This window comes from Leopardus geoffroyi, chromosome B4, assembly GCF_018350155.1.
Source record: "Leopardus geoffroyi isolate Oge1 chromosome B4, O.geoffroyi_Oge1_pat1.0, whole genome shotgun sequence".
NCBI classification, from domain to species: Eukaryota; Metazoa; Chordata; class Mammalia; order Carnivora; family Felidae; genus Leopardus; species Leopardus geoffroyi.
Window position 1 is genome coordinate 26,561,169 of NC_059341.1, and position 12,414 is coordinate 26,573,582.

A 12,414-nucleotide genomic window follows, 5' to 3' on the forward strand; every position below is an offset into this window, starting at 1 on the left:
GACTTTTTATATGGGGGGGACGCTGGACAGGAGGTAGGGAGAAAGAAAATCTGGGGCTGGAAAATTCACGGGGTACCTGTGATTCAAACAAACGTGAAATATATCTTATCGTTTACCTGCCTCGAATGAAAACATACTCTCGTAAACAGACATTGTGGCACGACGGGAAGAACAGCAGATGAGGGGGAGCCGGTGGAAGTGGTCCAATTTCTGTAGGCCTTGGGAGCCTCACCTGTGACTGGGAATGCTCAGTAGACAATTCGATCGGATCCGGCTCCAGATAGATGTGAAGAGATGTGACTACATCACCAAGCATGGTAATAATCAGTTATGTTCTTGAGGTGGTTTCGTATAAAATCTCCCTCTTTATTAACACGTATTTGTATGTTGGGATATATGGATATCAGGAAGCATTAGGGACGCACTGATGCTTTAGAACTTTCCCCGATGTGTGGATATCAGGTAGAAATACAGGAGTTTAAAATGTGACGTGTAGGGCTCCTGGGTGGCTCAGCCGGTTGAGCATCGGACTCTTGGTTTTGGCTCAGGTCGTGATCCCAGGCTCCGAGCTGTGTGTGGAGCCTGCTTAAGATTCTCTCTCTCTCCCTCTCTCCCTCCTATGCCTGCGTGGGTGCATGCTCTCTCTCCCTCTCAAATAAAATGTGTCCCACGTGTTTCTGAGTTGAATGAGAATGGAAATCAGTTACTTAGCCTTACATATACTGATACCCACGTAGCCCTTGTTATTGATATCATCCTGCTTATACCCAGGACAACTATCACACTACAAGTGAGTTATCTAAAAAGCAGAAAGTCTGGGGACACTTTACGTGCGCTAAAGGGACTGCGAGGGGGAGTTTTCCAAAATAGAAAAATTTCCAATTACTTAGACTCTCGTGGCAAATCTAGTTCTTAAAAAGCCTTCAGCCAATCGTGTCGTTACAGAATTGGGGGAACATATCCAGCGCGTAATTGTCCGTTGGTTTTTATACTTTCCAAACCAGGCCATTTCTTGGTAGGCTTTAAATTGTAACCAGGTGACATGAAATCAAACCGCTGGCATCGGTAGCACACGGGCACCTGTGAAATGAATCGAATGTGAATAGGTATTTGGGAATTTTGTTTGTAATTTCCCTCTGTTTCAGATTATATAATAGCACAACAGAACAGCTGGTGCATGGCCTCTAGGATAATGTAGTGAAGGAAAAATACCCCTTGTAACTTAGAAAAACAGCCAAGTTGCAGGGTAAAGGAATAGAGTTTTATTTTTCAATTAGTACACTTAAAAAAACATTTGTTTTAATGTTTATTTAGTTTTGAGAGAGCGAGAGCGCGCGAGTGACGCAGGGGCAGAGAGAAGGGGACAGGGGGTCCGGAGCGGGCTCTGTGCTGACAGCAGCGAGCCCGAGGCGGGGCTTGAACTCACAAACCGTGAGATCATGAAGTGATCTGAAGTCGGACGCCCAACTGACTGAGCCACCCAGGTGCCCCGGGAACGAAGTGTTTTAATGTCAGCTAAACATAGCCTGTGAGGTTGTCTGTCATGGAAGAGATTCAGATTTACTTACTTGGACTCCGTAGAGATGGTCTGCAAGATTGTGCTGGAATCTGCATTTCCATCCCGTTTCTCTCCGAACCACAGACTTGAACATCCCTGTTGGAACCGAACAACATTTGTTTGCTTGTCAATGACTTCAAACTATTTGCAGAATACCCACCGTGTGTGGAGCACGCCGCTGAGTTCTGGAGATTCAGAAATGAGTGACACAGGTCCTGCCCTTCGTTGGGGGGTTCTCAGTTTGTCAGGGGAAAGGAACACATAAAGAGACACAGTGATGAGCAGGAGATCTGGAGACGGGCTCCAGCCTTTTCTGGCCACATGGCTGTGGGTCAATGCTGTTTTAGTTTCTTCACGAACGAAGTGGGCAGTGGCATACACGTATTGATAGTAAATGGCATATTTGAACTCTGATCTCTTGGAATCTCACGTCTGCTGTGTCCTTTCTATTGAGTACAGCTAATTAAAGTAGGCTGCAATAGAATTATCCTTTATCACCATATCTGGGTCCCTTCCTGGTTCGGATTCTCCCTCCATCACGTCCTATGCCCAAAGGACTCCAAGGCTGGCTTTTCTGCTCATGGGTGCCTTTCTGCTTCTTGTTGTTTTATATTGGGGTTTCTCCGTTTTTCTCTTTCTTACCCCACTGTAAAAACAGAACGTAGTCTTGGTGCTACTTTTCTGCCCTGCTGTACCTGAAGCGAATTTACAGCTGGTTTGAAATTTCTGTGATTCTTTTCCACAGTTGCCGGAAGCAAAAGTCAAGGAGGGCATGTGTGGGTTTAAAAGTTGGGTGCGAGAGTGCACTCCCTTTTGGGTTGTTGCTTTGTTCGGTCATTCCTTACAGGTTCAACTTTTTTTTCTAAGCCACGAGTTTTGTTGTTGTTTTTATTTTGTACAAAGGAAAAAAACACATCAGGTATATTGCAGAGAAACGTAAGATATCAAGTAAGTGTCTTGGGGTGAAGAGCATGAGAGAAAGAGAGAGAGAGAGAGAGGGAGAGAGAGAGAGGATTGATGAAGGAATGAATGTGAAGACATTAAGAATGTTGAATGTTGCCTTAGAAGGATGAGGTTGATAAATGTGGTGATTTTTAAAAAAGACTGCAAATTTCTTTTTTTAAAGTTCATTCATTTATTTATTTTTCCAACGTTTATTTATTTTTGGGACAGAGAGAGACAGAGCATGAACGGGGGAGGGGCAGAGAGAGAGAGGGAGACACAGAATCGGAAACAGGCTCCAGGCTCTGAGCCATCAGCCCAGAGCCCGACGCGGGGCTCGAACTCACGGACTGTGAGATCGTGACCTGGCTGAAGTCGGACGCTTAACCGACTGCGCCACCCGGTGCCCCTCATTTATTTATTTTTGAGAGAGCGAGCGAGCGAACGAGAGAGAGACAGGATCCCAAGCAGGCTCCATGCTGTCAGTGCAGAGCCTGACGCAGGGCTTGATCATGACCTGAGCTGAAACCAAGAGGCGGGTGCTTAACAGACTGAGCCACCCAGGTGGTGCCCCACGACGGCCGAGGGTCTTGACACCATTCTTACTGAGAGGTGGGGGTCAATGTCCTCTCTCCTGAAGTCTGGGTCGGTTTGTGATTTGCTTGTAGCCAGTACAATACTGCACGATTTTCACGACTAGGTGGAAAGTACAACGTAGCTTTCACTTTGTTGGAGCTCAGAGCTGGCGGGAAGCACAGACTACATGGAGAGGACATATGTAAAGAGGCAACTGACATCTCAGTGGACAGCCAACATCAAACACCAGATATGTGAGTGAAGATGCCTCCAGAAGATTCCATCCCCAGCTGCCGAGTCACCCTTAGCTGTGGAGTCTTCCCAGTTGAGATTCTAGATACTGCTGCGCAGACATATGCAATTTTCATTGTACTCTGACTAAATTCCTGACCCAGAAAATTTGTGAGCATAAAGAAATGGTTGTTTTAAGCTGTTAAGTTTTGGGGTAATTTGTTATGGAGCAATGGGGCACGGGAATAAGGATGTGGAGGGGGAGGGAGTGACAGCCGGCATGAGGTGTTACCCTCCCTTTTCCTTTGGCACCACGTATTCTGCCACGGATGGTTTTTCCCTGAATAAACACTTGGGTAAAAAAAAAAGAAAATTGCGGATAAGGGTCCAGAAGAGACCTTAGCATCCATTTTAAGGTGAAGAAGGAGATAGAGAGGAAGTTCTTATGGCCAACAGCTCCGGGCAGCCATTGTAGGCAACCCAACAGACATCCAATGTAAACAGATCGGTGGGGACCTCTACAAAAGTCCCTTTATAAGAACCAAAGTTTCAGGAATGGCGATTCTATTTTTGCAAACTCAGAGATATTCATCGGTTTCCTGGTCCAGACTTTTCAAAAGGCAGGTTTCAATGGCGACTGTGGGAATAATTATTCTTTCGAGTGTCTGAGAGTGGAGAGGAACAGCGCAGGTGAAATAAAATCAAGGATCCTCTGTTCAGGCAAAGTGAGGTCCATGGAACCTAAGCAGAGAGAGTGGCTGTGATCTCAACCCAGAGCTGGGCCAGCACTTCTGCTCCAGAACCTCCCATCTTGGGGTACATCATATTTCTCATGAGGCATTGAGATATCCTGCTACACAAATAAAAAGTGCATAGGGATTTGGTGCTCACTGTCCCTAGCACGAAGTTTTCCTCTAGGATATAATTTATAGATGAATTAAAAAAAAAAATAAATAAATAAAATGATCTCAACCAGGGGAGAAAGGCTTCCAACCCAGTAGATTTCTTAAATTGTTCTTATGAATAGACTGTTTTTCTAATTTCTTCCCTAAGTTTGTGTATGATATATTATTACACCAGAATGTGAAGCCAGCCAAATGAGCCCCAGGAAAGAAATGTTGCTCCAAAGTAAATATAGGAACTTGGTTAATGCCACATGATCAGATATCTTGCAAATAAGACACACAATTAAAAAATCATCGTGTATGACATTGGGAGTTACAGATTATATGAGATAGTCCTCCCATGCTGAAGTGGAAATTTGATATCCTTATTGAGCCTTGAGACGAATTCTGGGAAAATGGAACTTTGAACTATATGAAAAGGAGCGAGTGATTATGTACAAATGTGGCCAAAACCTAGGGGACACACAGGAACAAAAGCGGATCGTAAATCTCTAATGTAGAGCAAATGTTCAGCAAACCGTTGTCTCTGTGTGAAAGGATATGACATTTGTAGACGTGAGACAGTTCTCAAATTTTAGTTAGCACCAGTCAACGCCAAACTGCCAGGTGAAATTCTCTTAAAGCATACCTATGTATTTAAAAGGATCCTCTGGTAGAAAGGAAATGCAAACTGAAATAGCCACCCACTTATTTTAAGTAAAACAATGAAGCTCCACTAAATGGAAGAATTAAGGGGAGGGTGGCATTTTTTTTTTTTAAACTCACCATACTGTGATTTTACCTTGCAAAGTGTATCATTTAAGAGATGCATGAATAAGTTTATTTTTTATTACCATCAGAAAAATAAGGGTAGGAAAATGGAAACCATGAGTGACAATAACACAACACTCTACGAGAACATTTTCTTATCGCACAGCTTAAAAGAAGTCACAACTTGGGATTGGAAAACTTGTTATTGTAAAGACTTTTTATATTGTGATATTATTTTACTTTAATGAACCAACCTAGACGACGTGGGATATATATTTAGATAAAATGTTAGGAAGGGGACTGTCTTCAAATGAAGGTCATTAGACACAAAAGGAGATTCAAAGGTTTCTCTAACAACCTCATGCTAACCTTTCCCCATCTCTTCTGCTGGGGGAGAGTTCATGTAAATCCTTCCTTTTATGGGTAACGATCAGCTTTGTTCTTTGCTTAATGTACATGGAACCCTGTTTTCCTGACACTGTGCATTTTTACATTTTTAGGGATAGTAAGGCTTTTCCTTCTCTGGAGTCTTAAAACGATTGACACTAGTCCAGCAAAGCTGTAGACCGTGGTCTTAAAGGATCAAAGACTGAAATGGAGCTAATTTCCTACGGTGATTCTACAGCCTGGGGAATTACTTAAGGAAAAAGCTGCCTATTGCCATTTATTGAACTAATTAAAAATAAAAACATAGCTTTCAATAAAAAGTATATCTCAGAGCATGATACTAATTAGGTGTTTTTTTTTTTTTTCTTTGCCTTGAAAAAAAAATGTAACCTGATCTTTCTCTTTTGAAGGGTGCCAATGCTCAGTACATTTTGTTAATTGGTTTATTAACTTTTCTGATTCTGGGATTGTTCATGTTCAGACTTTCTCATATAGGCTCACACTGATATCCCTGTGTAAACTCTGACTGCAGATTGGGGTTTTCTTATTACAGACCAACAAAAAGAAGAGAATCCGTGTTGGAAAGGAACTTGAAAGATTATCTGATCATCTCTGCCTTCACGCAAGTGTATTTATTGTAAGCTAATGAATGAAGACGTGCAGGTATATACTCAGATGTGACTGAGGTTAGACCACGGGCAGCTGGTGAAGTGAAGATGAGACAGAATCATACTGCCTGGGTTCACGATCCAGAAATCCAATATTTACCTATTTCAATAATAATCATGCTGTGGGGAAGAGGGCGCAAACTCACGATGCAGATTTCCATCAAACAGAATGACAACTGCTAGAATTACTTTAGTCTAAAGAGTGCGTTTCAGGGGCGCCTGGGTGGCTCAGTCGGTTAAGCAGCCGACTTTGGCTCAGGTCATGATCTCGTGGTCCGTGAGTTTGAGCCCTGCGTCGGGCTCTGTGCTGACAGCTCAGAGCCTGGAGCCTGTTTCAGATTCTGTGTCTCCCTCTCTCTGACCCTCCCCCGTTCATGCTCTGTCTCTCTCTGTCTCAAAAATAAATAAACGTTAAAAAAAAAAAAATTGGGGCACCTGGGTGGCGCAGTCGGTTAAGCGTCTGACTTCAGCCAGGTCACGATCTCGCGGTCCGTGAGTTCGAGCCCCACGTCGGGCTCTGGGCTGATGGCTCAGAGCCTGGAGCCTGTTTCCGATTCTGTGTCTCCCTTTCTCTCTGCCCCTCCCCCGTTCATGCTCTGTCTCTCTCTGTCCCAAAAATAAATAAACGTTGAAAAAAAAAATTAAAAAAAAAAAAAATTAAAGAGTGCGTTTCCAATGACATTTGATTGTAGGGTCCTGCCTTCCCAAAGCTGTGTGTTGAGGTCCTACAGGCCTTCTATTCACCTTTTCAGGAGTTTTTAAGCAGATGGTTAAGTTAGGAGATACGCCCCACCAGCCAGGTCTGTTAAGACCTTATATTCTATCTTTTAATATAGTGTTTGAATGGCTTTCCTGGTCTTGGAGAAGTGTGTAACCTTGTATTATAAAACCGTAGGCCTTTGAGTAAAGAGCCCTTGCTAGTTTTGACTCATTCAAGGTTTCTAAGGGGAACACGTTTTCATGAACACTTTCAGCTGTAACCAAGGAGCCTGGAACTCAGAAGCTAGGTTTTCCTAAATACTTGTAAGAAAGAGACAATCGTGGGACAGATTTTATCTGGAGCACTGAGTACTTTTGAAGCCTTGGTTAAGACTGGACATTTTGTAGGCTTTCCTTTGTATGTCAGGGAAATTTTCAGCAAGCCAGGCAGCTAGATAAAAGAGAAACCCTGGCCTGTTCGGAGATGAAAGTCTTCAAACGAGGGCATGCCAAATTCATCGGAGAATATCGCCTCAAAGGAAATATTTGCTTTCTTTTGAAAATGCATTATTATAAAGCCCATTGTGTGATTAGGCCACTTGTGCGATTATTGGGAAACAACTCTAAATCATATATGAGTGCCTCATCAAAGGCATGTTAATGTTGGGTGATCTTTTTTTATTGAAATTGTAAGATGTGTAAATCCTAAATGCCTGGCTTCCTGATGAAAAGACACAATCTTTACCCATCGGTTACTAACTAGGAAAGCTCTTGTCCAGCTATGGTATGGAGAAAAGTTGAGGCTTTTAAAAAAAATTCTTGGGAACATGGAAAATATTTTACATCTGAACTTCACAAGAAAGATGTATTTTTTCTGCTTTGGTTTTGGCTCACCAGAGTGGTCCTGCCCTTTCATAAATGGCAAAGTTACCTTGTTAACCAGTGCTGAGCACTGCTCGGGCTCTGCTCTGGGCAGGAAGCATTTTTTTTTTTTTTTTTTTTTTTTTTACCCCAGGCCAGATCTCATATTCAAGACTGAATCTTGGGAGATCTTGAGGCCCTAAATCCACAGCTCTTACACACTCAGTCCTGAAAAGGAGGAAGTTATCCAAAGGAGTACCGGTGAAGGCAGGTGACCGCAGATGAAACTGCTTATTTTCCAGAAGAACAGCACGCTCTGGTCTGGTGATGCTCTCTTGACATTCCCCAGATCTTCCTCCTCACAATCCCGTTTGGGGCCACGCTGTGCCTGTCATCAGAATTTCGTTCTTGAGACAGGAAAACAAGCGAAAAAATTCACGTCCCACTAACCAAGTCAACATGCCTGTTGGGCCAAAAATAATTGCCTACACTAAAAAGAAAGAAAAATCATCTCGAGAAGACATGAATATCACGTAGAACCTCTGTGATCAGACGTGGCTTATTACTTCAACAAATGTGTTCCCTCTCCAACCCCCACCCACACACCTACCTAAAACAAGGAACTCAAACATAAGCACAGAGCTTTTAAATACAGAAAGGGTCCTTTGATTAAAATATACAAAGGAAGGCATGTTATAATAAGAATGAGGAATTGAGAATGGAAAGACCATTTCCACCAAGAAGTCATCCAGGATTTGGCAAGAATAGCATTGGATTTTTCCCCCCTATCATTGTATGTCTTCTATTTAATGCTGAATGTTACAGCAAAGCCAAAGAAAACATATTACACAGGCCTTGATTTCAAAGCTTCAGGAAGCTCAGATCCCAAAATAGCAGAGAGGGAGGAGAACTGAAGCATTTGCAAAAGTCAGATAACTATCAGACCCAATATATGCAAATGGATCAAATTTCCCTATCAAAACAAGGCTTAGGCTTTTTTTCCCCTTTGTACAGAAATACTTTTCCTAATGTAACAGAGAGATTCACAGAGAGTTGTGTGTAAATCAAGCGTTTGTAACTGCAATCATGTTTGAAATACTTTACTTTTTTAAGGGAAGTCTATGACAAATCCTTCCTACAGAGCAGGATTATTTTGTAATATGCAAAACTCCCTCTAAAACATGCGAGTGTTGGAATTTTTTATGTTAAAAGGAGTCTTCTCTGTACGAAAGCTTTACCAAGTGAGTAACTCTTTGTCTGATATGTATTTTTCTATTAACTCCTTACATTTAATTCAGTTTACTGCTGGTTCCACTTTTGATCGTGTTTAAGGCACGTCTACACCCAGGGAGATGGGAGACAGTGGAGGCTATGCCTTGAAGTTGCTTACAAACCCAAGGAACCATAACATCCCCCTTCTGTGTTTGCTTCATGTATGGGTTTCCACGTCTGTCTGTGATAGGTTCATACACCTTTAGAGACCAAATTTTAATCTATTAGCTATTGAAAAAAAAGAGACGCACGCAGGATTCAATCAGTAGAATAAAAGTAACCTCACCCACAGATGAATTCATCTTGTCTAGACTGCTGACCACTGTGCTATGTACTTTTACAGAAGCTAGAAATCAGGACAATTAGTTCAGAAGTCAATAAAAGTCAGATCACTGACTTAGATCAGAAGACACTTGTGTATATTTCTGAAGCGTGCAACTAAAACATCCAGCTTGGTGAAAGACCCTTTGGAAACATGTCCTTCTAAAATCAGTGGCCTATCATTCCCAGAATGCAGTAGGATGACATTGGGGAGGATAGGAAGCAGGGCCTTCCCTGTTTGCAGGAACCTGAGTGCGAGGCCGACATCAGGGATCCAGGCGACCGTGGTCTCTTTGGGATGAAGCAGGAAGTCACCACACACTAAGCCTCTGAAACGTGTGAGCCAGGAAGCTCCAGGTCCGGGGCCCAGACTAGAGAGTTCTGACACTGTGGAGAGAAGCTCCAAATCAACGAGAGTTGCTACGTGGAAGCCATTTTTCCTGACGGAGGACTCCCAACACTGCAACCAAGAGATGAGTTTGTCTTTTCAAGGAATCCTGGGTAGAGTGCGTTCTGTTCAATGACATCTTAAAAAAAAAAGAGAGAGAGTAAAGAAAAATCAAGATCCCTGTGGTAGGTATCGGTCATTGGTTTCCAGTTACTCAACATTTTTACAAGTCTTAAGGATCCTATAAACTTTGAAAGTTGTAGTAAAATATTTATAGAGCAAGTCAAAGAAAAGTATAAAACAGTAGTCTAGGTGACATTTTGACATGACTAAAATTCCTTTGTACCTCTCTTACTTTTTGATTCGTGAGGGCTGTAGGTACCTGGCCTGGTGAAATTTCAACTCATTTCACCCCATAGACTCAGAGCTGTGTGATTTCCACAGCTGCTATATTATTTCACTTTTTTTTTTTTTTTTCCTTTCTAGCGTTTACTTTAGAAATCCAAGAGATGATTTTGATGAGAAATGACAGTCCAAAGTCACGGTGCCACTGCTGAAATCTCTCAGGTCATTACCCCTTCTGAATTTCCAGGGAAGGGGCGTTGGAGCTACTTTTCCACTGGGCATGAGCGACCCTAGAGTAGCAATTGCTGTTTCAGGTTTCTGGGGCAGATATAAAACGGAGGCCTGAGTGGTGAATTCTGCCACCCCAAAGCCCCAAGATAGTCTTTACTCAAGCAGTCATAGGACCCTGGTGGACCTCCATCTGGAGCAGTCACATTATGTCTTTGTGCCTTCCCTTGACTGGCCAATGAATGTTTAGGGTCCTTCCCTTCCTGGCCAGGGTTCAGGGCCTCTAATAATAGGGTGCTACTCAACAACCACTGTAATGCCACGGAACAGTGGGGATTGATTTTAAGCAAAGTAGTATGGGGTTCATAAACATGCACGGGGCAGGAAAATGCTATCGCATATAAATGTGTGCAATATTATTCCAGGAAAAACATATGAATGTTTTGGAAGTCATAAGGGATTTCCTAAATAACTATGGTGCATGGCAGCCAAGAGGTTTTTGCTCAAAGAAAGCCCCAGATCATAACTGAAAGTGCGTTATGAGGCAAAGAAAAGGTCGAGAACCATGGGCAAAAGTAATGTCTTGTTTGGTCCTGCTACCATAACTTTAGGGGTGAAATGAAGTTCATGTCCTTTTATGCAAAACTATGCTTATAAAGTAAATGGGGTAGGAACCTCGACAAATATATCTGAATGAAAGCCTCTGAGTAAGTGTGGCCTTCAAATTAGCCATGGTGGAGACTCTCATCACTATGACATATACATTTGCCTACACTCCTTTTTGTTGTTGCTTAAACCATTTTTGAAACTCTTTGCTCAACCCCACTCATTCCCTAGATTAAAAAAAAAATCCCCCTTAGATTGTGATACATACCATGCCTCGGAGACTCTTGAGGTTTTGTATCCATTACTATTGGAAATATGCCTATTTCACTGTATAGTGAGTTATTTTCTGGGTTTATGCCCCGTACAGGAATGTATACTGGCACAGAGGAAACGTGTACAAAAAAGCGTGTTGCGTGAATGACCTTCAGAGGCAGTTTGTAACCCACGTAAGAAAATTCGCCTAATGTTGTAGACTTCTGTGTGTTTTATCCCGAAGCAGTATCACCTGATTTGATCACCTATATTCACCAGCTCGGTTTCCGAATGAGTTTTGGGTGACTTTAAGAATCAAACGCACCTTCTTGGTATAAAGATTTATAACCACTGAGACTATTTTAAAAGAATGTGCTCTTGGCTCTGGAGGCATTCCCAAAGGAGGAATTTCCAAAATATTTTGAGCCATGACTGCATCATTGTGTAGTGATGCCCAGTGGAAAAATATTTTTTAAAGTAATAGAACCATTCTGTAAAAGTTACTAAGAGTTACTAGAGGCTGGGAAATCAACTCGCCGTTGCGGCAGACCTCTTTTGTTTGGGGGAAAAGTCAGCAGAATTTCTATTTGTCCACAAACAATCCTTTGTGCAATGAGAATCATTGTCAGTTTGACTCTGGGTATTGTAAGATGAGATGTGATGTGTTCTCTTTAGTATCAATCAAGTCTAGTTTTCGTAGGACACTGTCCGCGCAGCTTCTCTGACTCTGGATTTAGATTTCAGTGGTCGTCTCTAACGTTGTTCCGGGAAAAGGTGTGCGTGTGTGTGAGTATGTGCGTGTTGGAACACATGTGCATTTTGGCAAGTTATTTGTTGAAGGACCTTGCAGAACCCAGAAGGTAGCGTGACCCTCTCCTCGCTTCGCATTGGGGAAAAGCCTGGGAAGAGCAATTGAAACAGGGGTGGCCCAGTGCTCTCGGGGTCAGAGCCCCAGGCGTGGTGCTATTAAGGCCAGTGGATGGAAAGAAGCCATTGATTATTGTGGCTGGTGTTTGGAACCACGGAAGCTGCATCGCAGCTGGTGCGGGTTTAAAGGTTCCCCTTGTAGGAAGGGGAAGCTCCCCTTGCCAGTCATCTTGGGGTGAAATAAGCAGGCTTGGCCTTGAGGCCTGGGGCTCTGAAGCCAGCACCGGATCCAGGGGTGGGAAAGAGACCTGGGGATTTGTCGAGAAGAGGCTGAGCCAGCTCACTCATGTGAAAGTTAGCCAAGAGGTACAGGGAAGGTCTGAGGTTGGCTTTTGGAGCTGTGAACCCCTGGAGGAGCCACTTTTAATAAGCATGTAAATGTTTCTCTGAGTGCAATGGTGTCAACCCTGAGTTGTGCTTTGGGGAATTAAAGGCAGGGTCGGTGTCTGCACTTGACTCGCTGTGCAGGAAGGGAAGGCGGAGTGGCCTGGAGGAAGT

General features: G+C 43.0%; 1 long non-coding RNA gene across 4 annotated transcripts in view; it reads left to right on the plus strand.

Annotated features, from left to right (window-relative positions):
* The window catches only part of LOC123591461, a 30,358-nt gene extending 24,068 nt beyond the window's left edge, over positions 1-6,290 (plus strand). For all 4 annotated transcript variants that reach the window (XR_006709344.1, XR_006709339.1, XR_006709343.1 and 1 more), the window contains one exon: positions 5,903-6,290. This is a non-coding gene — a long non-coding RNA (uncharacterized LOC123591461). The remainder of the gene's footprint in view (positions 1-5,902) is intronic.
* The last annotated feature ends 6,124 nt before the right edge of the window (positions 6,291-12,414 follow it).